At 36.8% G+C, this 27,926-nt stretch overlaps 2 long non-coding RNA genes across 3 annotated transcripts; one reads left to right on the forward strand and one right to left on the reverse strand.

Annotated features, from left to right (window-relative positions):
• LOC125256146 lies at positions 1 to 26,426 on the reverse strand. Of its 2 annotated transcripts, XR_007182060.1 has the most exons (5): positions 26,210 to 26,426; positions 22,495 to 22,576; positions 10,599 to 10,725; positions 5,620 to 5,662; positions 1 to 1,981 (listed from the first exon to the last, which is right to left on the reverse strand). It is a non-coding gene; the product is annotated as an uncharacterized LOC125256146 (long non-coding RNA). The 2 variants fall into 2 exon arrangements; XR_007182059.1 differs by lacking the exon at positions 1 to 1,981 and having other exon boundaries at positions 4,132 to 5,662.
• LOC125256147 lies at positions 25,813 to 27,926 on the forward strand. The gene is made up of 2 exons (XR_007182061.1): positions 25,813 to 25,911; positions 27,370 to 27,926. It is a non-coding gene; the product is annotated as an uncharacterized LOC125256147 (long non-coding RNA).

Raw genomic sequence — 27,926 nt, forward strand, 5'->3', positions numbered from 1 at the left:
TAGGGGTGCAACTTTAGTAAACGCTCCTATGGGTCGTAATTCAGGGAAGTGACAAACGACCTATATAGGCGTATTGGTTGGAGAACATGTTGCAAAAAAGTATGCACTCAAATGAGTTGGATACATTTTTTATGCGATACGAAACACTTTTACAGAATAAATTCCTTGATGCGCATCAAAAAAGACGTGACTTTGCAATGGGACGGCATAACTGGACCAACCAGTGGAACGACCTCATTGCACAGCATCTGAAATGCTGTTCTAGTCATTCTGTAATGCCTGAGCAAAGTCTGTCGTTAAAGTAGTTCTGTTTAATTCCATCCCAGAAGCACCTCACACAATTGCATTCACAAACACCAGGCATCGGAATGCAAGATAACATGACAGCGTTTATTGCGTTTCGTCTGTGCACTCTGAGGACCAAATAATTTATATTATTATGTACAGTGGATTCTACTGCATCAACTTCCATTTGTCTTGGTGATATTTAGTGCCAGTTTATCAGGAAGTGACGTTTTTGTTCTCTCACTGGATGGAAAAAGTGCTTTATTCGCAAATATTTTTTATGCAATATTCCAAATTTTCCTTTAGTTAAATATGCGACTTTGGATGGAAACATAGCTAATGAGGAACTGAAAACAGAGAGCATTTATACAGGAGATCATGAACTAAAAGACTAACAGGTGAGGTGATTGAATCAGTGTCCAATGTCCATAGAAACAGATTAGTGGTGGGAAACAAAGACAAAGGAAACAGGAATCTGACGATAAACAAACTAAAAGTCCATGAAAGTGAAACTAACTAAACATACTTGTGACAACATGGGCTTTAGTATGTTAGTCAACACATCAAAAGTGTACTTCTAGCATGAAAAAATATTATTAAAACACATCAAAAGTGTACTTCTAGCATGAAAAAATATTATTAAAACACATCAAAAGTGTACTTCTAGCATGAAAAAATATTATTAAAACACATCAAAAGTGTACTTTAACATAAAAAAAATTATTAAAACACATCAAAAGTGTACTTTAACATAAAAAAAATAATAAAACAATGATTTAAAGTGTACTTTACAGTAAAACTTTTAATTATGATTTAATAAATTTAATAATGCATTATTACAAAGTGTACTCTCTTTTAGTACAGTCAAGTGACCTTGTATTTTAATAATATTGCATTATCCGCAAGAACAGTTTTTTAATAGACTTTTAAGATGTGAAGTACACTACAATTGCACATTCAGTACATTAAATTCACTTATTTTTAACAAGGTTTGGCTGCTTCCATAGCCTTTGACTTTTACAGATTTGACAGATAAGAATATTTTGCCCAGCTCCTATGAAAAAAAACAAGATTTGATAGACTGTAAAGCTGGTTTTCAGATTGTTAAGCAACAGATGGGCTATTGTTATAGGCTTGGTTTATTTTTTATTTTTTTTAAACCTTTAAATAAATCCTTTGGAATCAAAATTATTTTGGGGCAAGACAAGAGCAGACAGCGTTACCAAGTACAGCACAGAAAGACATTATCATCACTGCATTTTGGAAACGAGGTAGGACAGAATCAGTTCAATAAGTCACTTTTAGAAAGACTAGAGATAAACAATCAAACAACCATGCAACAGATTTATTGATTAGCCAATAATCAATAATTTCACAACAATAGGCTGCAATTATAGCCACAATCCAGACAGTTTCACACCTAACCTGCCCCCTTTTCTATCCTTTTCTATTCAATGCAAAAATCTGTCCAGTCCTTTCAGCAAAACTCAGTTCTGCCATAATCAGTCAGCTATATTGAAACACAACTGATCGTTCTGAGGTGAGATGATTGGAACCTGATTAAGTCTGAGATACTGAAGGTAAAGTAAGGTGACACTCACCAGTGCTCCGTTGGGATTTCCTTTAGGAGTCAGTGTCTCAGGTCCATTCAATGAGATGGGGACAACCTTTGCTGAGGTCATCTTTAAAAACATGCCTGTTTTATACACATTAAACACACACACACACACACACACACACACACACACACACACACACACACACACACACACACACACACACACACACATTATTTTCCAGCTTGAACATACAGTCAAGGATGAACAGGCAATGACAGATCATCCTTTATTCACACACTTGCACCACATCAGCAGAAATGTTTTGCTGAATTTCTATTCATGTTTGTGTCTTTTTCAGAACCATTAATAATATAGACATGCTGGACTTGCACAGCACAGACTATTTTAGTCTTTTACTGTTTCTATAATACTTTTACACCTTCTTAAAGTATTTCACATCTATTATAATAAGAGTATCTCCTCTTCAGGTACAAGTTTTGATGTCATGGCCATCAAGTATTTCATAAAGTGCAGTCATATTTACCACAGTTTGGGGAACTTTCTTGAGAAAAATCCAGTCATTTCAAAAGGAATCCACGTAATCTGAAATTTTGTATGAATGCGAAACATTTCCCCACATAGGCTTTGCATCGGGTTCAAGTTGGTCATGCGAATTCACCGTGCTGACCAACAAAAAGCTTTATGGTTTAAAGGTGCCCTAGATTATATTTTTAAAAGATGTAATATAAGTCTTAGGTGTCCCCTGAATGTGTCTGTGAAGTTTCAGCTCAAAATACCCCATAGATTTTTTTTTATTAATTTTTTTAACTGCCTATTTTGGGGCATCATTATAAACGCGCCGATTTATGCTGCAGGCCCCTTTAAATCTCCGCCCACAGAGCTCGCGCTTGCCTTAAACAGTGCCTTAAAGGTCCCGTTCTTCGTGATCCCATGTTTCAAACTTTAGTTAGTGTGTAATGTTGTTGTTAGAGTATAAATAAAATCTGTAAAATTTTAAAGTTCAAAGTTCAATGCCAAGCGAGATATTTTATTTAACAGAAGTCGCCTACATCGAACGGCCAGTTTGGACTACATCCCTCTACTTCCTTCTTTAATGACGTCACTAAAACAGTTTTTTGACTAACTTCCGCCCACAGGAATACACAAGAGTTGCGTTTGTAGAGTGTGTTTGTCGCCATGTCGTCGAAACGCTGTTATTTTCATCCCGCAGTCCAATCACCGGGTCTGATTCCGGCTCAAATTGATAGGGTAAAATTAAAGACATGTTTACAATAACACTGAGCGCGTGTATCTCCACGTTATGGTAAGAGGCGTGACTTTTCCAGGCAAGATGCGCTAAACTGCTGTCGAATCACAACACAGGAACCGCTGGCACAATCAGAACTCGTTACGTATTTCTGAAGGAGGGACTTCATAGAACAAGGAAGTCATCAGCCCGTTTTTATGACAGTGGAAACAGCGGTATACAGATAAGTAAATTATGTGAAAAATACTGTGTTTTTTTACACACGAAACATGAACACATGTTATATTGCACACTATAAACACAATCAAAACTTCAAAAAACCACGAAAAACGGGACCTTTAAAGTTTACACAGCTAATATAACCCTCAAAATGGATCTTTACAAAGTGCATGCATGCGTCGGATTATGTGAGTATTGTATACTGTTATATTGTTTACATTGATTATGAATGAGTTTGAGGCTATGCTGCATGGCTAAAGCAAACATTACACACTGTTGGAGAGATTTATAAAGAATGAAGTTGTGTTTATGAATTATACAGACTGCAAGTGTTTAAAAATGAAAATAGCGACGGCTCTTGTCTCCGTGAATACAGTAAGAAACGATGGTAACTTTAACCACATTTAACAGTACATTAGCAACATGCTAACGAAACATTTAGAAAGACAATTTACAAATATCACTAAAAATATCATGATTATCATGGATCATGTCAGTTATTATTGCTCCATCTGCCATTTTCGCTGTTGTTCTTGCTTGCTTACCTAGTCTGTTGATTCAGACATTGATCCAGACGTTTTGCCCTTGTCTAATGCCTTTCATAATGATAATGTTGGGACCGTGGGCTGGCATATGCAAATATTGGGGCGTACATATTAATGATCCCGACTGTTACGTAACAGTCGGTGTTATGTTGAGATTCGCCTGTTCTTCGGAGGTCTTTTAAACAAATGAGATTTACATAAGGAGGAGGAAACAATGGAGTTAGAGACTCACTGTATGTCATTTCCATGTACTGAACTCTTGTTATTTAACTATGGCGAGATAAATTCAATTTTTGAATTCGAGGGCACCTTTAAAAGTGACTTTCTGTTTGAGCTGTTTCATACATCGCTACACTATTGACAATAGACCTTTTTTCGTCTGCAAAATATTGCAGAATGACCGCACCTTTACATTGTGTAACCCCAACATGTTCCCTTTCAAAAGGAAATAAATAATTTTCATTTTTGGGTATACTAACAACCAAAAGACTTGCCTTCCAAAGTGCTGAAGTGTGATTCCATTCTGTTCCATTCTATGACAAGTTTCATACATCCCAATATCAGCGGCATTTAGTCACATATGATGGATGTGTTGCACTGATGCTCTGCTGCCATGGCAACACAGGTTAAAAGTGAGTTTCTGTCAGCTACAGACAGTTTTCAGCCTCTACATGTCACCTCTGTGGTGCAATTGTTCATGTGTTTATGTAACGTTATGTAGGCCGGTAAGAGCTGTATACGTGTATAAATCACTCCCCTGATCGGCCCATGCCAGCAACCCAGGGTTCGAGTCCCGCTTAGGGTGGGCAGTTTGAACAGGAGGGGTTTACATTGGTGCCGTGACCCAGATGGGAGTGAGGTTTAGGAGGGTGAGTGTAACGGATGTAGGCCTGTAAGAGCCGTGCGTATAAATCTGATCTCAAGAAGTGCTCTAGCAACTACGATCTTTAGCCTTCTTGTTGCAGCACCCGACTCCCATGCCCGCGGACTGGGTTCGAGTCCCGCTTAGAGTGGTTGGTTCGAACAGAAGGGGTTACATTTACAAAGCTGACTCTCAGCAAATCCACTACAAAGAGAAACTGACATAGAGAAATAAAGATAGCATTAAAAGAAACCTCCGCTTTATTATGTTGTTCATCTTGTCAAAATATATCCCACACCTAGGACCATACACAATAAAGGTAAGATTAAAAACTAGTCCACCATCTCCTTGGCTACCTATAAAAGTATATATGTGCTGTGAGCTTTTGGCAGGAACAGTGGTAGCTGTGGGAGTTTATATGACAGTTTATGGAGTTTGTGTGCATATATATACATGCTCAATAGAGGTTTTGTGCAATATAACTGTTTCAATTTTGTATGTTTGTTTTTAATGTGTGTGCGAAAGCATTAACACTGGATGTTTGTGTAGAGGTGCCAGCTGGGCCCACGACAGGAGCGGGTGATATCCCCTTTTCCCTTTAGTTTTCTCTCTCTCTCTTTGGTTTATTACTCCATTTATAACCCCTCTACTGCTAATTCATTTAGACCCATGGGTGCTCTATGAATATATTTAGACATTATCAAAAAGTGTGGGTAACTCTGCAAGAGGCAGCTTCACAAATTTGATCATGTGTTGATGATTAGATGAGGACCGTCTAAACAAACGGCCCATGGGCTCATGAAGTGCCGTCATAAAGCTTAATTGTGACCATGACTGTCTCTGTGAGGGATGGTCTATGTGACAAGAGGCTTTTTCACCTACCTTGAACTCCTGCTGCATTTACCTGAACTGACCTTGAACTGACCTAGAGAAGAGAAGACAGACAAAGATATTGTAAAACTCAAAGCAGTAATACATTCAGAGTATATCAACACTCTCATACACTGTATTTAACCATTCAGGACGCAATGTTACATCCAAGCCACCATGGGTCATTACTATTACATTGCTTATTTAACATTGGGTGATACAATGGACGGATGAACGGATGGATGAATGGATGAAAGAAAGAAAGACTAATTGCATATTACATACAATTACGCACATATATACTATATACAGTATATATACAGTGTACTGTATGCCACATATTGATATTAAGCGGTTTCAGTATACAATTAAATTGATTGTCTGATATCAGACATGCTTGCTTAACAATAAACAATTCACTCACAAGTAGAATTAAAGCTATTACAAGCCAAGTGTCCAAAAAGCCTTTTTCATTATTCATTTATCATTATGATAACCCCCCCTTTAAAATGGATCAATTTCACTTGACTGTAATGCAGGCTTGCCTGATTATTTCTTTAGTAAATAAACTCAAATACATGAACATCATGGCAGCCACTAAATATGTTCCATTAGAGTGAAAAGATGCTCTGTGAACTTGATAATGAGCTGTAAATATCCCTCTGTAAAGTTTGGATGATGCTAATGAGTATGCACAAAACATCTTTGAACATTCTGTACCACAATAATGGTTTATTATGGATCACTTAAAATCTGTGCAAAATGGAAGCTACAACACCAAAGATACATAACACATATGATTCAGTCAAGCATAAATATATACTCATGAGAGCAATCACAGACTGTATATTAATAACCACCATCTTATCACCACTAAGGTCCCTCATAGCTGGAATCACATCAGGTGATTAATAGTGTTTTATACATGAAAGACTATTATTTACCTGCTGATTTTTGCACAATGCACAGGGGAAATGCTGAGCCAGCACTGGGGCTCATTTCACACATTATACAGGGGCTACTGAAATGGCCTGAACCCCATTTTTTCCCAACCTAAAACATGTCTGATTTGATTTATGTGGCAGCTTTTACACAGCTTACTCTCAGAGTAACCTCACACGGACTAATCTTGTGTGTGTGTGTGTGTGTGTGTGTGTGTGTATGCATGTACTATGGACCTTTTCTAGACAGATTATACAGCTTATCCTGATTGGGAATTATGGAATAATTTTATTAGACAGTAATGTTATACTAGGGCTGGACGATTAATCGAAAAGTAATCGAAACCGAAATTCAGAACCTCTAACCGACGTAATTTTCCCATGTCGGTTATTTCGGTTTTTTAATCCTGTTAATACTTCCCCCTTAAAAACATAACTGCGTGTGTAGCCACGTGACTCCGCCCAGTCCAGTCAGTGGCATAAAAGCAAAACACGGAGGTGAACGCCGGTTCAACACATAGTGATGGCGCGCGAGCGGTGAGCCTTCCGTCTTGACTAAACTTTGTCAGTTGTATTTGTTTTATGGTTTGGACATTCAAGCGATTAGACGATCGGATGTGTATTATTATATCGAGCTACCGCGCTCGCATAGATATATACATAATTATATCTATGCCGCGCTCGCGCAGCTGCATGTAGCACGAACACTCATACAAACAGCTGCGCAAAACGTGAAGATCGCGCGCACACAGAGTAACGCAGAAACTTGTTGTCAGCGCTGTCCTGTGATTTATCACTAAAATAGCTTAGAAACTCAAAAGTTATAGCATCTATTTTTTTTCTACTTTTGAAGGAACTATTTACAACCCACAGCTTCACAATTAATAGAGAGACGGTATGACTAATTCACACACGCAATCACTACTGGTACTGTGCTAATTTATCTTTATCTGATTTACAACGAGCAGAAACCTGTAAGAAATGTTACAAACCATAGATGAAATAACTGCTGATAGTGAGCTATGATGTCAGATCACTCTTTCAACAGGAAAAAAAATATCCCACCTTAATAGTCAATCATAGGCTATTTACAGTACAAACCTTGTCAGTGAACTATGAGGGCAAAAAAATAAAAAAATAAATAAATCAGAAATAAAATAATCGTTCATTAATCGTAATCGAGGTAAAATGTTCAATTAATTGAGGTTTTGATTTTAGGCCATAATCGTCCAGCCCTATGTTATACCTATATCAGTACATGCATATTTTGGCAAATCACATGGGCTCTGTGCACACATTTACTGTTCGGACTGACAACTGCGTTTACTAACAAAAACAAATTACTAACTGGGAATAAACAAACAAAAACTGAACTAAAACTGAAATAAAAAATAATCAAATATTAAAATAAATAAAACTAATAAAAATGAGAAATGCACATTACAAAATTACAAAAAATAAATAAATAAATAAATAAATAAAAATAAATAAACTGAAAATAAAAACTAATTCAAAATATTAATAAAAATGATAATAATACAATTAAAGCTGCAAGCAGCGATGAAAGGGCCCTCGCACCTGGGGCCACCACCACCTTGGTGGCTTTAGGAAAACAGTGAATAGTGGATGACATGCATGTAAGCGAGTAAATACAGAAGAAATACAGAAAGAAAATTTCCTGCTGCCAACAGGTGGCGCGTTGACTATAACTGAATATTGTCATGTTGATGTCTTCAGGCCAGGACTATTATCAAACATGAAGTTTGGAGCAGATCGGACATTGTATGCCTGAGTTACAACAACTTCCTGTTTCGTGGCATTGATCACATACTTTAGCACTAAGTGTTGCATGATTTAACGTGTTTCTAGTATGTTTGGTACTTCGTGGCATATTGAAATATTCTGGGTGTGAATTACAGTGCAAAACATGCCATTTCCTGTTGCCAGCAGGTGGCGCTATGACTAAGTGAATATTGGCATGTAGATGTCTTCAGGCCAGGGCTCTCATCACACATGTGAAGTTTGAGGCAGGTTGGGAGTGACAACAACTTCCTGTTTCATGGCGAAACATTCGAAATTTGTCAGGCCGCCACGGACACGCCCTTCAGCGAAAACTCAAGATCTTCGCAATTTAACGTTGCAAAGACCTTAAGATTAGACTAACCAAATATGATGTTGATCTGGTTGAATCTTCTATGAGGAGTTAATCACACTGTAAAACATGTCATTTCCTGTTGCCCACAGGTGGCGCTATGACTATAACTGAATATTGGCATGTAGATGTCTTCAGGACAGGACTCTAAAACGTGAAGTTTGGGGCAGATCTGACATTGTATGCCCAAATTATAACAACTTCCTGTTTCATGGCGAAACATCAAAATTTGTCACACCCTTCAGCGAAAACTCTAGATCTTCGCAATTTAACGTTGCAAAGGCCTTTAAATTAGACTGACCAAATATGATGTTGATCTAATTAAAGCCAAAGACTATAGAATAACACAAGACGTGTCACTCGTATTGTTTTGAATGGGAGAAAGTGTAACGCACAATATGGCGGAATAAGCCCCGCCTTCTAAATAAGAGCCAATCACCGACTGGTAAAGTCATCGCGTTACTTCAGTGGCCGTTAGAATCACCGGTTTCTATAGAAACAGTCAGACGCGCACCTCCGAAGAGACGCGCATTTAGGTCTGCGCATGCGCATTAGCTTGATCCAGCCTGAAAAATGCAGTTTTTTGTCAAGATTCGAGCGTTTAGAAACTAAATTTATGAGCCGGTTGTTGTTAGATTTCATTGGTGATTTCAAATATGAAATTTAATCGTAAGGTTGGCGAACAGTTTTGGAGAATTTGATGTTTCCCCATTCAAAGAGATAGGAGCTGCATGATGCCCAGGATGCCTGAGAGGTGTTTCAAAGATGGCCGCCGAGTGAAATGACTTGTCTTAAAGGGACTTTGTTAAAGCTCTAGGAGGAGTTTACAACGTATGGAAATAGCAAAAATTTTGCAGAGAAAATTAAAAATATCCAAACTTCCTGTTGGGTTTTCAGATTTTGCACCCAGGACTTTTTTGTAGGTATTGGGCTGTTACACGTGCCTACCGAATTTCATACTTGTACAAGAAACGTAGCGCGAAGGCTGCTTAATTGAAATTTTGTAGGTGGTGCTATCGAAGCCATTTTGCCACACCTAATTCTGAAACCATATCAGACGTAAATTTTCACCACTTCTGACGTGTGTGCAAAGTTTCATGAGATTTCGAGCATATTTAGGCCCTCAAAAATGTGATTCATTTCATAGAAGAAGAAGAATTGACCGAGCAATTACAATAGGGTCCTCACACCATCGGTGCTCGAGCCCTAAATAGTCAGTAAATACATGAAAGTAAAGCTCTAAAAAGAGAATGCTTATACCATAACTTAAATGCACTGCTCATATTCTAAGGGCCTTTACTTGACAAACTCATCTTGTTTTATTTCCAATTCTTACAACAGCTTGCGAGCCTGCCCAGGCTGGTTAAAACACTGTAGGGGCTCTCACAATATATAACAACAGCATGATTTTATGAGTCTCATAATGTTTTGCTTCTAATGCTTAAGGGGAGAAGAACCCATAAAAGCACACAAACCATTCTCAGGGCATGCTGTCCATTGAGCTGATATTGAACCTCCATTCTCACTCACGTCCAGCTTGTGTTTATGCTGCCACATAAAGCATTGCATTTCTAAGGTTTTTTTTTGGCAACATCCTCCCCTTCAATGGTGGGAAGGAGGACCACAGCAGTACATTAGCACCCAAACACATCTTTCATTATGCCGCTTCATGATCTCAGGGTTAGGCTTGGGGTCAAAACTGTGTAAATGAAGACAGATCTTCAGAACATGCACTCCAGAATCATGAGTGCATATGGAAAAGGGATTGTTTTTCCCTTTTAATGTATCAACAATGTCTCCTCATAACATCGTGGAGTGCGCAAAGGGGAAATGAATAGCTTTCTAGCTGTGTCGCAGTATGTGAAGATGTCTCAGACAGATAGCATGGTTTTAATTACCTGCTGAATGAAGCATCCGCAGTGAGCTGGAGCTGAGAATGTCTTTACTGTGGGGTTATGATAGCGTATGTCTCAGCTTCCCTCTCTGCTCACATCAATCAACCATGAGCCAGTGTGTGTTAGGATGCTGTGAGGTACAATATTAAGCAGAATAGACTTACAATCAGAGCAGTACAGTTTTTAATATAATATAATATAATATAATATAATATAAACTTTTCTTAATTTTATAACTTCATACTTTTATATTTTTTAATAATTTCATACTTTAATTTAATATGTACACCATTTGAACATTACTTGGTTCAATTTAAAGGACTTTTCCATATATATATATATATATATATATATATATATATATATATATATATATATTTATGTGTAAATCTTAAAAAACAGATGGAAATATTTTTAACTGCATAATATAGTAACATAATAATGTTACATATAATTTTAGTTTATAAAATATATCATAGCACTAAGAGCAAAAACAAAATCAAACTTATCATTGCAAGCAAGTATTGATGACTGTGACCTATAGAATTCATCCTCGTGAAAGCTAACAAGAAAACAAACATAAAGATGATGAGTGGAACTAATATATGGCTCCTACAGATCGATCTGCAGTAAACTAACTTCATCCTGATTCTAAGCACACTGTGAATCTTTTACAACCTCAGCGAAAGCCACGAAAACAAGACCTCTGCACAGACCCTATGGCCAGCTTCAACTCCCCTCCCGCTAAATGCTGGTGTAAAGCATTCCGATCTTCAAGCAGAAGGAACTGGATGATATTTCTGAATGATATCAATCCACAATCTGACTTTTGATGCAGCCTGGAATTCGCCCTTTTGGCTTGCTTAGTTGGGGACACTTAGGCCTGGTTTTGGAGACAGGGTTTAGATTACACTAGAACTAGCCCTTAGTCCAATTAGGGCATTTAAGTAGCTTTTATAAACGTGCCTTAAAAAAAAAAAAAAAAAAAAAAAAACATTACTGGTTTGCATCTTGAGACAAAACAATGGCAAGCTGCTTTCAGTTTAAGGGTTAGTTTACCCAAAAATGAAAATTCTGTCATTAATTACTCACCCTCATGTCGTTCCACACCCGTAAGACCTTTGTTTGTCTTTGGAACACATTACAATATTTTTGAGGAAATAATGTCATCGCACCTTTTAAGGTCCAGAAAGGTATTAAAGACATGGTTAAAATAGTCAACGTGACAACAGTGGTTCAACCTTAACGTTATGAAGTGACGAGAATACTTTTTGTACCCCTGGTCGACTTTATTCAACAAATGTTGTCTGTTCCCTGTCATACTGCTATACTATTTTGGTTGAAGAGCTTTCGTGTTTACGTCCGAACCTGGGCTCAGTATTGGCCGGCTCTGGTCACGTGAGCAGCACGACGTTGCTGCATATGTGAATCAGATGCCATCGGATTTCATCAAAAATATCTTAATTTGTGTTCCAAATAACACATGTGGAACGACATGAGGATGAGTACTTAATGACAGAAATTTCATTTTTGGGTGAACTAACCCTTTAAGACAGCTCAAAGATGCATTTTATTTAAGGACTAAGCTTAAAGGCTCTCTAAGCGATCCTGGGTGGAGTAACTTCCTGTTGACGTTCGAAGTGTTGTCAAACAAAACAGAGGCTAGCTAGACCCTCCCTCCTCCTCCCCCTCCCCTCCGCGCTTCCTGAAACAGTCATGAACGCGCATTTAAAATGTAAGTAGCTTGCGTATTGACGCTGCTTGTCGGTTATTGGCTGGAGCATGTTTATTATGTTTCGTGGTCCAGGCTGCATCAGTTTGTATTTGTTGCCGTTTTCGGAGCTTGTGGCGACTACAGAGACCGCGTTTTTTTACAGTGTGTTCAGGGGACAGGCAGCTAGTGGATAGTGAGATGTTTGCTGTATGTGCCAAAAAAATGTTTTGGCCTAAAAACGCGTGACTTCTCTTAGAGCACCTTTAAGCCTTGTCTGTGAAATCGGGGGATAATATTGACTTGAATGTTCTGAACTGAACTGAGCTGGATGATGACATCAGTGATTTCTCCAGAGCTGCTTTATAGATGAATTAAAATCATTCCGTAATTAATGAACTTTTCACAGTTATTGAAATGAACTGAATGGTTTTCTACTGAATAATGACTGTTTACTATTGTCTTTTTAGAGCTGCTTTACATCAAAATTAAACTCTGTTTGCATCATTGAATCGTTATTTTCCTGTTTATCATTGTAAAACTTTTATCATTGTAAAACTTTTATCATTGTAAAACTTTTTGTTTTGAAACAATCTGTGTGCAAGGCCGTAGCCACGTCTTAGACAAATTTATTATTTGCAAATAATATATTTTTTGCACTCTCCCTTAGTCATATGTCTGATAATATGTAAAAAATGCAAAACCTTTCTTGTCTCGTCACATTCAGTTATAAATTACATGAATCATGTAAATCATAGCATATTTTTGATTCAAAACGGTGAAACATTTGGAGAAGTTTGCATTATTGGATATTGCTGTCAGTCACCGATCTTTTCTATCATAAAACAGTTAAATATTACAGTATTAAATATACAGTCAAATTTTAAAGGGTTAGTTCACCCAAAAATTAAAATAATGCCATTAATTACTCACCCTCATTTCGTTCCACACCCGTAAGACCTTCGTTCATCTTCGGAACATAAATTAAGATATTTTTGTTGAAATCCGATGGCTCCGTGAGGCCTGCATAGCCAGCAATGACATTTCCTCTCTCAAGATCCATTAATGTGCTAAAAACATATTTAAATCAGTTCATGTGAGTACAGTGGTTCAATATTAATATTATAAAGCAACAAGAATATTTTTGGTGCGCCAAAAAAACAAAATAACGACTTATATAATGATGGCCGATTTCAAAACACTGCTTCATTAAGCTTCGGAGTGTTATGAATCTTTTGTGTCGAATCATGATTCGGATCGCGTGTCAAACCGCCAAACTGCTGGAATCACGTGACTTTGGCGCTCCAAACCACTGATTCGACACAAAAGATTCATAACATTCCGAAGCTTCGTGAAGCAGTGTTTTGAAATCGGCCATCACTATATTTTTGGCGCACCACAAATATTCTCGTCGCTTTATAATATTAATACTTGAACCACTGTACTCACATCAACTGATTTAAATGTTTTTAGTACATTAATGGATCTTGAGAGAGGAAATGTCATTGCTGGCTATGCAGGCCATTGAATTTCAACAGAAATATCTTAATTTGCGTTCTGAAGATTAACAAAGGTCTTACGGGTGTGGAACAACATGAGGGTGAGTAATAAATTACATTATTTTCATTTTTGAGTGAACTAACCCTTTAAATGTTTTGCAACTTGCGTCTTACCAAACACTCGCGATGGAATTCGCACTCATCTTCTGTGAACAGTAAGTCCCACCTACTTTGATTTGATTGGCCATCTCAGTCAGTGATTTGATTGGACATTGACGAGTGCTGTTCGACCTCTGAGGCAGACCAGCCTAAAAATGTAACTTTTAAAACTTTTTGTCATTCTATCAACAAACGTAGTGCGTAATGGAGTGCAACAGAGCAGCATCAAGAATATCAAATATTAGGGGGCTGTCTGGGCCTGCAAAGTTTGGAAGACCTTAAGAGGTTTATGTGACACTAAGCTAATAGCAGCATGTTTAAATAAATTTCCCCATTATAACTGCCACAGATAGACCCTCAAACTATTATTACAAGCAAGAAGTAAGTCAGTAATGAAAATGCATGACAGTGGACATGTACTACTACAATGACACTGATTTACACATATGTAGCATTATCACCAGAACCTTAAAGTTGTATGTTTAGCAGATCTGTGGATGTTGTTTGTGGTACATTTTTGAAAAGTACAGAGGAGAATTACAGAATATTATAGGATTATGGTTGCATGACTGAAATCATGTTTCCACAGTGACACACATTTGAGGAAAAGTAAAATATTTGTGTTTTTCGAAGGAAAGATTAAACAAAATTGGAATTTGCACAGACGGATTTGCTCTGATTTAACACTGACCTGTATTTCACCTCGAAATAAAAAAAAGATTAAAATGTCATGACTGTGTTTTAAGCCATCACCACATGGCCGCACAAAATTCAACATTTTTCTGGCTGGTGGGGATAATGATATAATGATTAAAGTGATTAATGACCATATCTGGCCATCCAGTTTATGATGATACCCATATAGGATAAAGCATCTTTTATATTTGCTGAATATTGCATTACCATTGCAGCCATCAAAATCCATATAATATGAATCTTTGAGTAGTTTTCTGAAAATGCTGCATTTTGAATGCTTCTGTGTGCATCTGCTCATAACTAGATGGCCAATTTTCTTCTGTTGCAAAAAATAAATCTGGAATTTCGAACTCCGTTTTCATAATTTATTCATTTGTATTTGAAAAGACAACAGCAGCAGTTTAATAAAGGGTAAATATGTCTGACATTTAGTATCACTTTTAGTATAAAAACATAATTTGTATCTGTTTAAATGTCAGAGCAAACATAAGCATAACAGAGAAACAATCTAGCAAGCAGTTATGGATTTACACTAACTGTCACCTCTGACAGTGATCTATGATTACAATCCAGTGAGTAATACTTCCAAATATTACAGAGATAACCCCTACTTTACAGCATTCTTTTACAATAGCTACTAACACTGACCATTGCTGTTTTTATAGCTTCATAGAGTGATCATAAAATTGACGGCAGCCACTGTAGTATTCACAACTCTGCACTCAATAGCCACACTAACCCAGACTCCACATCCACGGCTGTGATGATTTAGTGGGTCGTGGTGTTCACAGAGAAAGCCAAAAGCCCTTTGTCTCCATCTGTGTTGAACGTCATCAGTCATGACACCGAACAGACAGGAGAGACAGACGAAAGATAACTGCGGTGCCCTGTTATGATGCCTGCAAATGGAGTGTGAAGGCTCCTTTTTGGCTGCATCATTTCATGGCAGGAAACTGTTCAGTGATAAGACACTTGATGCTCTCCAAAGCATTTCTGTCAAATGCATCAAAACACTCGGAGCATTAACCATGTTTCACACCGTTTCTTCCAGAGCCTGTGTGTGTTTTAATCATGCCAGCCATTGCTAACAATCATCCTAAAGAGATATTTGTTCCTGGTTTAAAAAAAAATAAAAAATAAAATAAATACGAGGATGAAACTTGCATCTTGGAAAAAGGTTTGGTGTTGATCATTTGTGATTGACCCAAGATTGATTTTCCTCAAATGACAGTTGGGATGGTCTATTGCACATGGGTCAAACTCTGCTCCTGGAAGGCCACTGTCCTGCAGATTATAGCTTCAACCAGGTCCAAAACACCTGCCTGGAAGTATCTAGTAATCCTAAAGACCTTGATTATCTGGTTCAGGTGTGTTTAATTAGGGTTGGAGCAAAACTCTGCAGGACAGTGGACTTCCAGGAGCAGAGTTTAACACCCCTGGTCCACTGTGATGTATATCCAAGTAAAACGGCTTCTCCAACAAGAAACATTTAGAGCGGGACTTGATTTTGTCCATCCAATTGGATTGTGGTTTGGCTATTGCTGTGATCTTATGTGAATGACAGGTTGTCCCATCAACTTTAATTTCATGGTGACCTATAATCTATATAAACCTATAATTATGAAACATGAAGATGTTTCTCTCACAATTAATGTTAAAATCAATGGTAAGTTGCAGTTTGCAAACCCATTTTACTTCTGAGACATTTCCGATTGAAACTGGAATAATACATTTATTAAGAAAAAAATAGGTCAGGACTTTATTTTATTCTTTGAGGAATTGATTGGAACAGAAAAAAACCCGGAATGGAGTCGAACTAATGCACATTTGTCAAAACAATGTCTGAATAATTTGGCTTTTGGTTAACATTATTCAATGGTCTAATTATATTATATTATATTATATTATATTATATTATATTATATTATATTATATTATATTATATGTACAGTGCATCCAGAAAGTATTCACAGCACTTCACTTTTTCCACAGTTTGTTACAGCCTTATTCCAAAAGGGATTAAATTCATTATTTAATCAGGCTAGTCCATTTTGCTGAAATTTCATTGCAGCAACTCAAAATGGTACTCAGTAGTTTGGACCAGGGCTGAGATCCTTGACAGTCTGAGGTGCAACCTGGCAGCGTGGGATGGACCAAGACATAATGTCCCAGAGGCGTTCTATTGGATTTAGGTAAGGCGAGCGTGGGGGCCATTCAATTGTATCAATTTCTTCATCCTCCAGGAACTGCCTGCATACTCTCGCCACATAAAGCCGGGTATTGTCGTGCACCAGGAGGAACCCAGGACCCACTGCACCAGCGTAGGGTCTGACAATGGGTCTATGGATTACCTAATGGCAGTCAGGGTGCCAATCAAGCTCCACAGTGCCAGGCAGTGATCACAGGGCCCACTAGAGGACATTGGGCCCTCAGGCCACCCTCATGAAGTCTGTTTCTGATTGTTTGGTCAGAGACATTCACACCAGTGGCCTGCTGGAGGTCATTTTGTAGGGCTCCGGTAGTGCTCATCCTGTTCCTCCTTGCACAAAGGAGCAGATACCGGTTCTGCTGATGGGTTAAGGACCTTCTACGGCCCTGTCCAGCTCTCCTAGAGTAACTGCCTGTCTCCTGGAATCTCCTCCATGCTCTTGAGACTGTGCTGGGAGACAAAGCAAACCTTCTGGCAATGGCACGTATTGATGTGCCATCCTGGAGGTGCTGGACTGTGCAACCTCTGTAGGGTCTAGGTATCGCCTCATGCTACCAGTAGTGACAATGACCCTAGCCAAATGCAAAACTACTGAAAAACAATCAGAAAAGATGAGTAGGGAAAAAAATATCAGTGGCCTCCACCTGTAAAACAATTTCTGTTTTGGGGGTTGTCTCATTGTTGCCCATCTAGTGTACCTGTTGTTACTTTCATTAACACCAAAGCAGCTGATTAACAACCCCCTCTGCTAGTTAACTAACCAGACCAATATCCCAGGAGTTTATAGTGAATATATATATATATATATATATATATATATATATATATATATATATATATAATATATATAGTGACTGACCCAAGAGTGTTTTCATTACAAAATATCACCTATATATCATAGGTGATATTTTTCATTAGAAAATATCACCTATAAAATAATCACCTATAATCATGGAACACTGTCAAAGATGTTTCTCTCACAAAATAAATGTTAAAGTCAATGTTAATTGCAGTTTACAAACCCATTGTAATTCTGTAATGTTACATTTTTGAGTGAAACTTAATTAATTTATCAAAAAATAAAATAAAGAAGGACTTGATTTCATCAGTAAGGAAATGAATGAATTGCATACAATGGATGAAAAATATCTAAATGGAGCTGGATTTAAAAAAATAATAATTAACATTAACCGATAAATCATTCACAATAAGACCAGGAACATGCATTACGAAGGTAAATACTGTCAATTTTGATTTCCTGTTGACTAAAATCACAGTCACTTCTGAAGACACCTATTAGTCAGTTCCATGTTTGAATTTAAAATGCACATTACGCAGGTGCACGGTGTTAAATAATGCACAAAATAAAACTGACTCAATAATACACGTCTGCATAAATGCTTTCTCTTTTGCCTGAGGTAATATAAAATATCATTTTCCTCAACCCACCCACCCAGTAGCGACGAGCCCTTGGATTTACTCTCCTCATTACCTCTGTGGAGCATTTAATTTCCTGGGCATTAAGGGCTGTTATTGCTACAAGCATAGGCCAGTCAGAGTCGGCAATCTCTCTCAGCAATTCAGCATGACAGTGACACACGGCGACATCATTCAGTCATGGGAACTCTCCCTCTCGCGCATGTGTATGTGTGCGTGTGCATTAACCCAGCTGCTTATTTTCCCTAAGTACACCAGCTACCATCCATCACTTCATTGATTGGTGTTGAGAAACACCTATGCTTGGGAAAAATGGTCCAAATGAAGTGTGTGCCATGGACAGGATTGATTTTAATCAAAGGTCCTCACAATTGTGCTATAATGAATATGTCATGAGCCACAGAGGAAATCCGGCACGCTGGCACTTAGATTTGCTCTGAGTTCTCTAGGGGCCAGGTTGATGATCTCTCCTTACTGTGCTAATCATAGTTAGGTTCCCTACGTAAACGTATGTCATCTGACCACTGCAAATCAAACACACGCAAATCAAACATTCATGTCAGTCTGCCTAAGCAGATGAATAAACACAAGCTACCTATTTTAGAGAACGTACCACACACTGTAAAAAATTAACATGATTTTAACAGTAAAAGACTGTAAAAATGCTGCGGTGAAAAACTGTCAATTGGTTTACAGAAAGTTTCCGTACTATATACGGTGAATAGCTGTAATAGATCTAACGGTACATTTAATGTAATTTTACGGTAAAATACCATTAAATTAACAGTTTTTGGAAGTGAAAAATAACAATTCATTGTAAAATTTACAGTGAAAAACCGTAAATTGACATTCCCACAATTCCCTGCGTGACACTTCACATTTGATATATTTTCGTTGAAATAACTGTTTCTTCTTAGTTTTTCTCATTTTTTTCTAATCAGTTATGTACATTAGGGTTTTATGTTACATCTAATGTTGTTAAATTAATGTTTATTGCATTTTTTAAAATTTCATGCATGTTACCATGATGGTGTTTAGTGTGTGTGTGTGAATGACACTGTGTGCTCCTTCTATATGTTAGTGTTGTCCTTCTCAGCTTGTGGAAAATCTGCTTGTGATGAACTTTGATTCATCATGTGACTCTTCATCACCACTGTGTTTGGTGACTGTCAGTGTATTATAAAGGTACAAAACAGATATTAGTACTTCATTAGGTTGGTAAATTAACATTATATCAGTTAATGAAATACGTTATTTTACCGTAAATTTAACAGATTTTTTTTTACGTTGCTACTGTATTTTTTACGGTAAAGTTCTGGCAACCACAGCTGCCGGTTTTTTACCGTAAATTTTACTGGGATTTTTTTTACAGTGCAGCATTTCGAAAAGAACGCTTGTTTCTGAGATGCATATCAAGACCAGCATGTTTTGCTGGTCCAACTCCAACACTTTTGTAATATATTATAATTTGAAGAGGTTAAACTGCAGTCAGGCTGTTCTGAAAAAGTAGCTACATTACTAACTACAAATAGAAAGCAGGTAACTTAGACTGACGTTTCTTAAAGGGTTAGTTCACCCAAAAATTAAATTTCTGTCATTATTTAACATGCCGGCATTCGGACGTAAACAAGGAAGCCTGCACTGAGTTCACTAGGTATGACAACAGTTCAAATTGTTGAATAAAGTCATTATTTTTGGTTTGTTTTTTGCACACAAAATTTTGCACACTCATCACTTCATAACATTAAGGTTGAACCACTATCACATTGACTATTTTAACCATGTTTTTATTACCTTTCTGGACGTGAAAAGGTGCAATGACATTGCTGCTTATGTGTGGATCAGATTCAAAATTTGTGTTCTGAAGATCAAAGAAGGTCTTATGGGTGTGGAACGACATGAGGGTGAGTAATTAATGACAAAATTTTGGGTGAACTAACCCTTTAACTTCAGTGTAAGCTAGTTATTTTAGATTATAAAGTTTTAAATATGGATATTTTTCTTACAAAAACCCATCGCTTCGCTTTAGAAGGACTATTATTAACCCTTATGGATTATTTTTATGATGGATGGATGCATTTTTTGGGCTTCAATATCTCACCCCTCATTCACTACCATTATAAAGTATAAATATATTATATTAAATATTAAATATAACTTCAGTTGTGTTCGTCTGAAAGAAGATAGTCATATACACCTATATTGCTTGAGGGTGAGGAAATTATGGGATAATTTTCCTTTTTGGATGAACCATCCCTTTAAGGGCAATACATTTTCATAAATAAATAAATAAATGATTAAATAAATACACACACTAGTTTGTGGTCAGTAAGATTTTTACAAATATTTTGAAAGAAGTCTCTTACACTCCAGTAATACTGTGAAATAATATTATAATTTAAAATAACTTTTATTATTTAATATATTTTAAAAAGTAATTTGTGATGTTAAAGCTGGAATTTTTAGCAACCAGTTACTCCAGTCTCTAGTGTCACATGATCCTTCAGAAATCATTACGATATGTTGATTTGCTTTAATTATCATTAATTATCATTAAAATTAAAGTTTTCCATATTCTTTGATGAATAGAGTTCAAAAGAACAGCATTCATTTGAAACAGAAATCTTTTTTTTTTACTTCTGATCAATTTAATGCATCCTTGCTCAATAAAAGAATTCATTTACTTCCAAAAAATTTTACTGACCCCAAATTTTCAAATGTTGAGTAAGTGTTTATATAATTTATAATTTACAATAAAAAAGGGAATGGTTTTTAATGAATGATGTAAATTAGGATGACAGTATTAAACAAGTAAATGTATATAAAAATTATTCATAATATTAATAATAAACAATTTTTTTAAAATACTACATTCAACAAAACGCCCTAATTTACAAGTCGAAAGCATGGTAGTATAAGAATACGAATCAATAAATAATTTTTTTAATCCATTAATTTACCTGAACTGTCCAAACTAATCAAATAACTAGAATGAATCAGACTTTCTGTCAGACATTAAATGAATCAGACATTACATATGTGAGAAAAAAAAAAGATTCAACAGAATGATGAGAGAGACAGGAGCATTTAGGTGAGGGTGTTTTGTTGAAAAAAGTTACTTGTTAATGGAAAACATACTTTGAAAATAGCTGAACAATAAGTAGCTGCTACTAAAAAAGTTATGTTAGCAGTGTTTAGCTAGTTATTCTCCATCCCCTTCACTGATCATTTTGTTTTCTGTTCATGCAAGGCTGTTAATGTTTCATTGTGATTAAGCACAATAAATACTTGAAGTGTTTAAAATGAGACAAGAACACTTACGACTTTATGTTAATGTTCAAATGCTTATAGTGGACTAGAACATATTTTTACAATCCATTACTTCTCTATTAACTGTAAGCAATAACACATTAAATATTAAACAGAGTCATTGCTACTGATAAAAAATACAATGGAAAACACCTCGTTTCATTCTTATGCTGTTATAATTTAATTAAAAATGAAACTATAAATATAAAAATAATGAAATGTAACTTAGCAACCGTCATCCACAGATGTCTCATAAAGGCATGTTTATGAGACATTTGGATAATAAGCTGTTATTTAGTATACATTAGTTTTTTAGTGTCAACTTGATGATATTGGTTTGCCAGTGGTAATACGTTCTTATAAACCTTTTAATATACCAATATTAAATCTAACCAAATGCTTGTGTCTAAATAAAATATACTGGCCTGAAAAATAGAAAGGGCTAAATATCCCCATTTCTATCCATGGTTCAGAACCCAACCACCCCCCCAAATGTCCTCATATGGGAGGAAGGATATACCCTACTTCCCTGAGCTCCACACCCTAGCATGTGCATCGCGCACAGGGAAAGAAGAGGAGAGAATTAAATTTGGGCTTAAAGACTCCCGGAGGATTGAACCTGTGGGTGGGATCCCTCACAACAGGCAGTGTGCTGGATCTGTGGAAGTACACTGCATTCCTTTGTTATCTGTGTTAGAGCACAACTCCTGGCATTGAGCTGTATTTGTCCAAATGTGATCAATGTGCTCATTTATGCATTCATTTGGTTCATTTAAAACACTTTGATTTAGTCACTTTAAGAAAACACAATTAAGGTTTGAAGCCAAAAATAAATACTTTGGCACAACTGAAAATAATAACTCTTAGAAGACATGTTACTTCATTTTTTCCTCTCTGATTCCTCAGCGGCTCATCCCAAACATCTTCTGGCTTGCATAGGTAAGGTGGGAGAGGAAGCTGACTGAGGGAGACAGGAAACAGGAAGTAGAGGCAGGAATAAATGAGAGCTGAAATAGCGAAGGGGGTAATTTCCCTCCTTCAGGGCCTATAGAACTCTTGAAGTTTCATTGCACTGGGATCCTAGAGAGCTAATGCATTTCATGTAGCATTCTGGCTCAGAGTAAAAAAATTACACTTTATTTTAAGGTGGCGTATACAAATAAGTACTGAGTAATATTAATTAACTACATGTACTTATAGAGTTAGGGTTAGGGTTAGTTACTTGTAATTGTGCATAACTTACTGTTATTACTATAGTAGCCTAAGTAGTAACGTGTAAATATGTCACTACATCACTTTAAAGGTGCCCTAGAATCAGAATTTGAATTTACCTCGGCATAGTTGAATAACAAGAGTTCAGGTACATGGAAAAGACATATATTGAGTTTCAAACCCCATTGTTTCCTCCTTCTTATGTAAATCTCATTTGTTTAAAAGACTTCCGGAAAACACTCGGATGATCTCAACATAACACCGACTGCTACGTAACAGTCGGGATCATTAATATGTATGACCCCAATATTTGCATAATGCCAGCCCATTCGACGCATTAGACAAGGAAAGGCAGTATTAACGGCTGGATCTGTGCACAGACAAGGTAAGCGAGCAAGAACAACAGCGAAAAATGGCAGACGGAGCAATAATAACTGACATGATCCATGATATCATGATATTTTTAGTGATATTTGTAAATTGTCTTTCTAAATGTTTCATTAGCATGTTGCTAATATACTGTTAAATGTGGTTAAAGTTACCATCGTTTCTTACTGTATTCACAGAGACGAGAGTCGTTGCTATTTTCATTTTTAAACACTTGCAGTCTGTATAATGCATAAACACAACTTCATTCTTTATAAATCTCTCCAACAGTGTGTAATGCTAGCTTTAGCCACAGAGCATAGCCTCAAACTCACACAGAATCAAACGTAACCATTTAAATAAATACTTTACTCACATAATTCGAAGCATGCATACAGCCAGGCCTGGACTGGTAATCTGGCATACCGGGCAAATGCCCGGTGGGCCGACGCACTTGAGGGCGGGGCCGCTATATGATATGATTTTTTTTAATAAACATAAAAATTGGCCAACGACCGGCCCATAAAGCAGGGACAGCGGCCCATTGGTTCATTTTCCATACTGACACTGGGCTGGCCCAATCACATCTCTTAACAGACTCCAGCCCGTCCCCTCTGTTTCGCCAGAACATCTTTGGATTAGGAGGATGGAGAAACAAAAGCGCAAGTGCAAGGGGGGTGCGGAGAAGTTGCGGGCAAAAAAATAAAAAAATTTAGAGGTTGATGCCTCAACGTGCAAAAATTACTGGCATGTTTAGTGCGGTTACTGTAGCTTCAGTTTCCAAACCTACAGTACCTGACGTGCAAAAACAGGTGAACATAGAAGAACATGGAGGAGACACCTGTAAGGCAGAGGAGCAGCAGGTGTCTGACAGTGAAGCCAATGAGGGACAGAGTAAACAGGAGAGTATAATAGAAGCGGTAAGCAGGGTAGTTACATGATTAACAGCGAGGGACTCATGATGCGACGACGACGACGATGATGCTTAAATGAATGAATATTATAAGACAACATAATCGTCGTCGTTATTATAAAGTCAGACTGTCACCTACTGCACTGGTCACTCAGTCAGCTAATGTCAAATAGCACAGCAAAAGTTATTTTGCACTGTTTTTTGTAGTTAGCAGTGCCCTTGTAGCTATCAGAGTTCACTTATGCAGTAACGGCCTTTCTCATAGAAAAACCTGAAATGATGCAATTTGATTTTTCAAAAAAAAAAAATTCAGGTTGTTATTATAATGTAATATTACTGACGATGTGTTTATTTCACAACGAGACTATAGGTGTCTATTTATAGCTGTTAGTCGTGATAATGGTCTACTAGATCTCACTTTTCAGCTATAAAAAGTTATGTTTTGTAGCTCTTGTACCCTATTACTCTGGTATGAACACTTGGTTGTTTATGGCAAGTGAATAACATGAATATAATTTTATTAGGACGTTTTTTGTGAGTAATTTGGTAGTATAGTTTTCTTTTTCATTGTTTTTAATGGGGAGTATCTAAACAATGAGAGGTAAATGTTTGACACTTAAACAGGGGTTTGTGCTCTTTAAAACAAAGTATATTTGTAATTGTAAATTATAGTTTTTCTGCTGTCTGTTTCAATGGAAATTTTTTTTTTTTTTAATTCTTTATAGAATTATCAGTATTCTACATCCACGTTCTAAGGGTTAACTAGCTTTTATATCATGGAGCACATTGTCTATCTAGAAATCCTACTCTTACTAAGTGTACTTTTAATAACTCTACCAATTAATTGTAATACTCTGGTGGGTGGTGTCCGACCGATTGTGGTGGGCCGGTCTGAGCAAAAATGCCAGGGCCATTTTTTTGTCCCAGTCCAGCCCTGCATACAGCATGCATGACGAACATCTTGTAAAGATCCATTTGAGGGTTATATTAGCTGTGTGAACTTTGTTTATGCAATGTATATATAGTCGAGAGCTCGTGGGGCAGAGGGAGCGCATCTCTTAAAGGGACCGTGCTGAAAAAATCAGTGCATAGTTAATGATGCCCCAAAATAGGCAGCTAAAAAAATTAATTAAAAAAAATCTATGGGGTATTTTGAGCTGAAACTTCACAGACACATTCAGGGGACACCTAGGACTTATATTACATCTTGTAAAAAAAACAATCTAGGGCACCTTTAAAATAAAAGGTAAAAAGATTAAGTTTAAAATAAGAAATAGTCACACTGTGAGATATAAATTATGAGAAGCAAAGTCACAGTTGTAATAAACAAAGTTGCTACTTTTATGGGCTGCATTGATTAATCGAAATAAACCCAAAATTATGATATGGATAACCTGGCTGTTGTCAACAAAAGGGAAGCTTTAAGGGCTCCCTGCTGTTTTTCACCAAAATAAAAGCTTGATATTATAATATTTTTCTATAATACTTGTATTTTTATTTTACAATGAAATATTACAATAGTAGACCTAGCCTTATATTTCTTATGTGAAAATCAAGTTTTTTTAAATGTTGTTCATATGTCTATCTGGTGTTTTTAACAAACCATGTGCAAATTCATAAGTCAACACCGGTGCGGAGTATTTTCTCTTTAAAACTTCAGTAAACCAAAGACAGTCTCAAACCCGCGGTTTGAAATCGCTGGTGTTTCTGACGTCACAAACTACCTTATCACGTGCAGGCGGGCTTTAGCATATCATTAACTGACGCAACAAGACGCAAAGGAGTCTCAAAAGAAGGTTATCCCGGTATATTTTTCTGTTGATATGAAAAATCGGGTAGATTATTTAGCAATATGACGGGTGTGTGATGCATATTATGATGTTATGATGAACTAGCCTATATGCCTTTCTCCACTGATATTCTGAGTTGTTCAAAGTGTTTCTAAGGACACTGATTGAAGGCAGCTGTCTGACTTGTGAATGTGAACATGGTTTGTATAACATTAGCAACACATTATTAACTGTTTGAACAAGCAAAAAGCCAATCATATTAATTACCGTTATGTGTCCGACGTTGTAAAAAGCGATATTGTGCAACGTTTACCTCAGTAAATTGACCGTTGATCTCTGAGCTCGTGCGAGTGATTGAAGGCGGAGCTAATTAGCATATTCATAGATCTATGTATATTAAGGTGCGTCCACGCGGCCTTGTAATTCCTGTAGTTACAAGATTCTAGCTTGTAAAAAGCGTTCACGTCCTCGTAGAGATCGTAGTTACAGCTTGTAAGCTGGGAGTTTTCTGAACGCTCCCAGATGTACCACGTGGCCACTATACCACCTGACCGCTGTAGATTAATTTAGGCGTTGATAGTGGTGCCATGGAAACGCATAATCCACAGTCCAAGGACCAAAAGGACCAACAGCTCCGAATATAACGTCACGTGTTGTCATTTCAAGATACCGGTAAATACAAGGTGACGTGAACGCAGCATTAAATGAGGCAAGGGTGTGGAGTTACATTCAAGCTATTTTAAGGGATTAAGAATTTTGTTTCACAGGAACAAAACGTTTAAATATGTTATTTTGGTGTTCAAAGATGAGTTTTAAGAGATAAAATTATTGACTACAAGGGGACTTTAATAATTTTATTTAGTAATAGTAATATTAACAACAAATAATGAAAAATATAGGCTAATTATTATATATTTAATATTAGTTATTATTATTATTACTATTATTTTACAGTCAAAATTGATATATAATCACAAAATCTTTGGTCAAATTGTGCAGCCATATAAAAAAGCACAGCAAAATAGAGCTTTTTTTAATCGTAATTTGTTTCTGAAAAAAAAGAAGAAAAAAACAATTAGATTTTTCCCGTAAATCATGCAGTCCTACTACATTTTCTCTCTGAGATGGAAAGAATACTCTATACTAAAAAAAAAAAAAACAATAATTATGCCATATCAAAAAACTCATATCACACATGACATATATCATTAGTAATTTAACTTGTTTATCTAATTAGTGTACTTTCAAATTTCATTCTAGCTATATACTAACATACCTGCAAAAAAAAAATGACAATTTATGTTCATTTTTATTTAAATGAATAAAAAGTTTTTTGTTGTCAGTGGCTGATCATGGTATAGGTTCAGACTGAAATGACTTTGCCTGCCTGTATTTTTTGTCGATCACTCGTATGGAGTATAGGCCTCACCTAATGTCTCCTGTTCCTCTATTACTTATTCCTTGCCCCACCAGTGAGAGTTCTGCAGTGTCCCCATCTTAGAGTGGCTCGATGGGACAACCCAGCGGGAAAAAACATGAGGCAAGGTCACAGTACACCCTCCACCCCTCCAAGCAGGAAGTGCCGAAGGGCCTGGCCCATCAGAGACAGGAAGCACAAAGTGCAAACCAGCATCCACAACCCACCCCTCCAACCGGGAAGTACACAGAAATCTTAACCTTGCCCGCATGCCAGTAACAGTCCTTTTCACATCTTATATAGGCCTACTTGGGCGATTTGCCGAAACAGCTCTACAAATGTGTTAATTGTTTTGTAAGATGATTACATACTGTATGTCTCTATCAATCTTTTACCTTTGCAATGAGATACTATGAATTATATGATCTTTTAAAGGGCATTTTACAATCTAGTTCAGATGTTTTTCATGGCAAGAACCAGTGCTGGATCTAGGCATGGGCAGTGGTAGGCCGAGCCCACCCAAACATCTGTCTTGCCCAACCAATCAGACTTTAGGCAAAGATAGTGTTGTTCTTTTATGAGTTGTGCACTGATTAAAATCAGTTTGAAGTGG

This window comes from Megalobrama amblycephala, linkage group LG21, assembly GCF_018812025.1.
Source record: "Megalobrama amblycephala isolate DHTTF-2021 linkage group LG21, ASM1881202v1, whole genome shotgun sequence".
Taxonomy (NCBI): Eukaryota; Metazoa; Chordata; class Actinopteri; order Cypriniformes; family Xenocyprididae; genus Megalobrama; species Megalobrama amblycephala.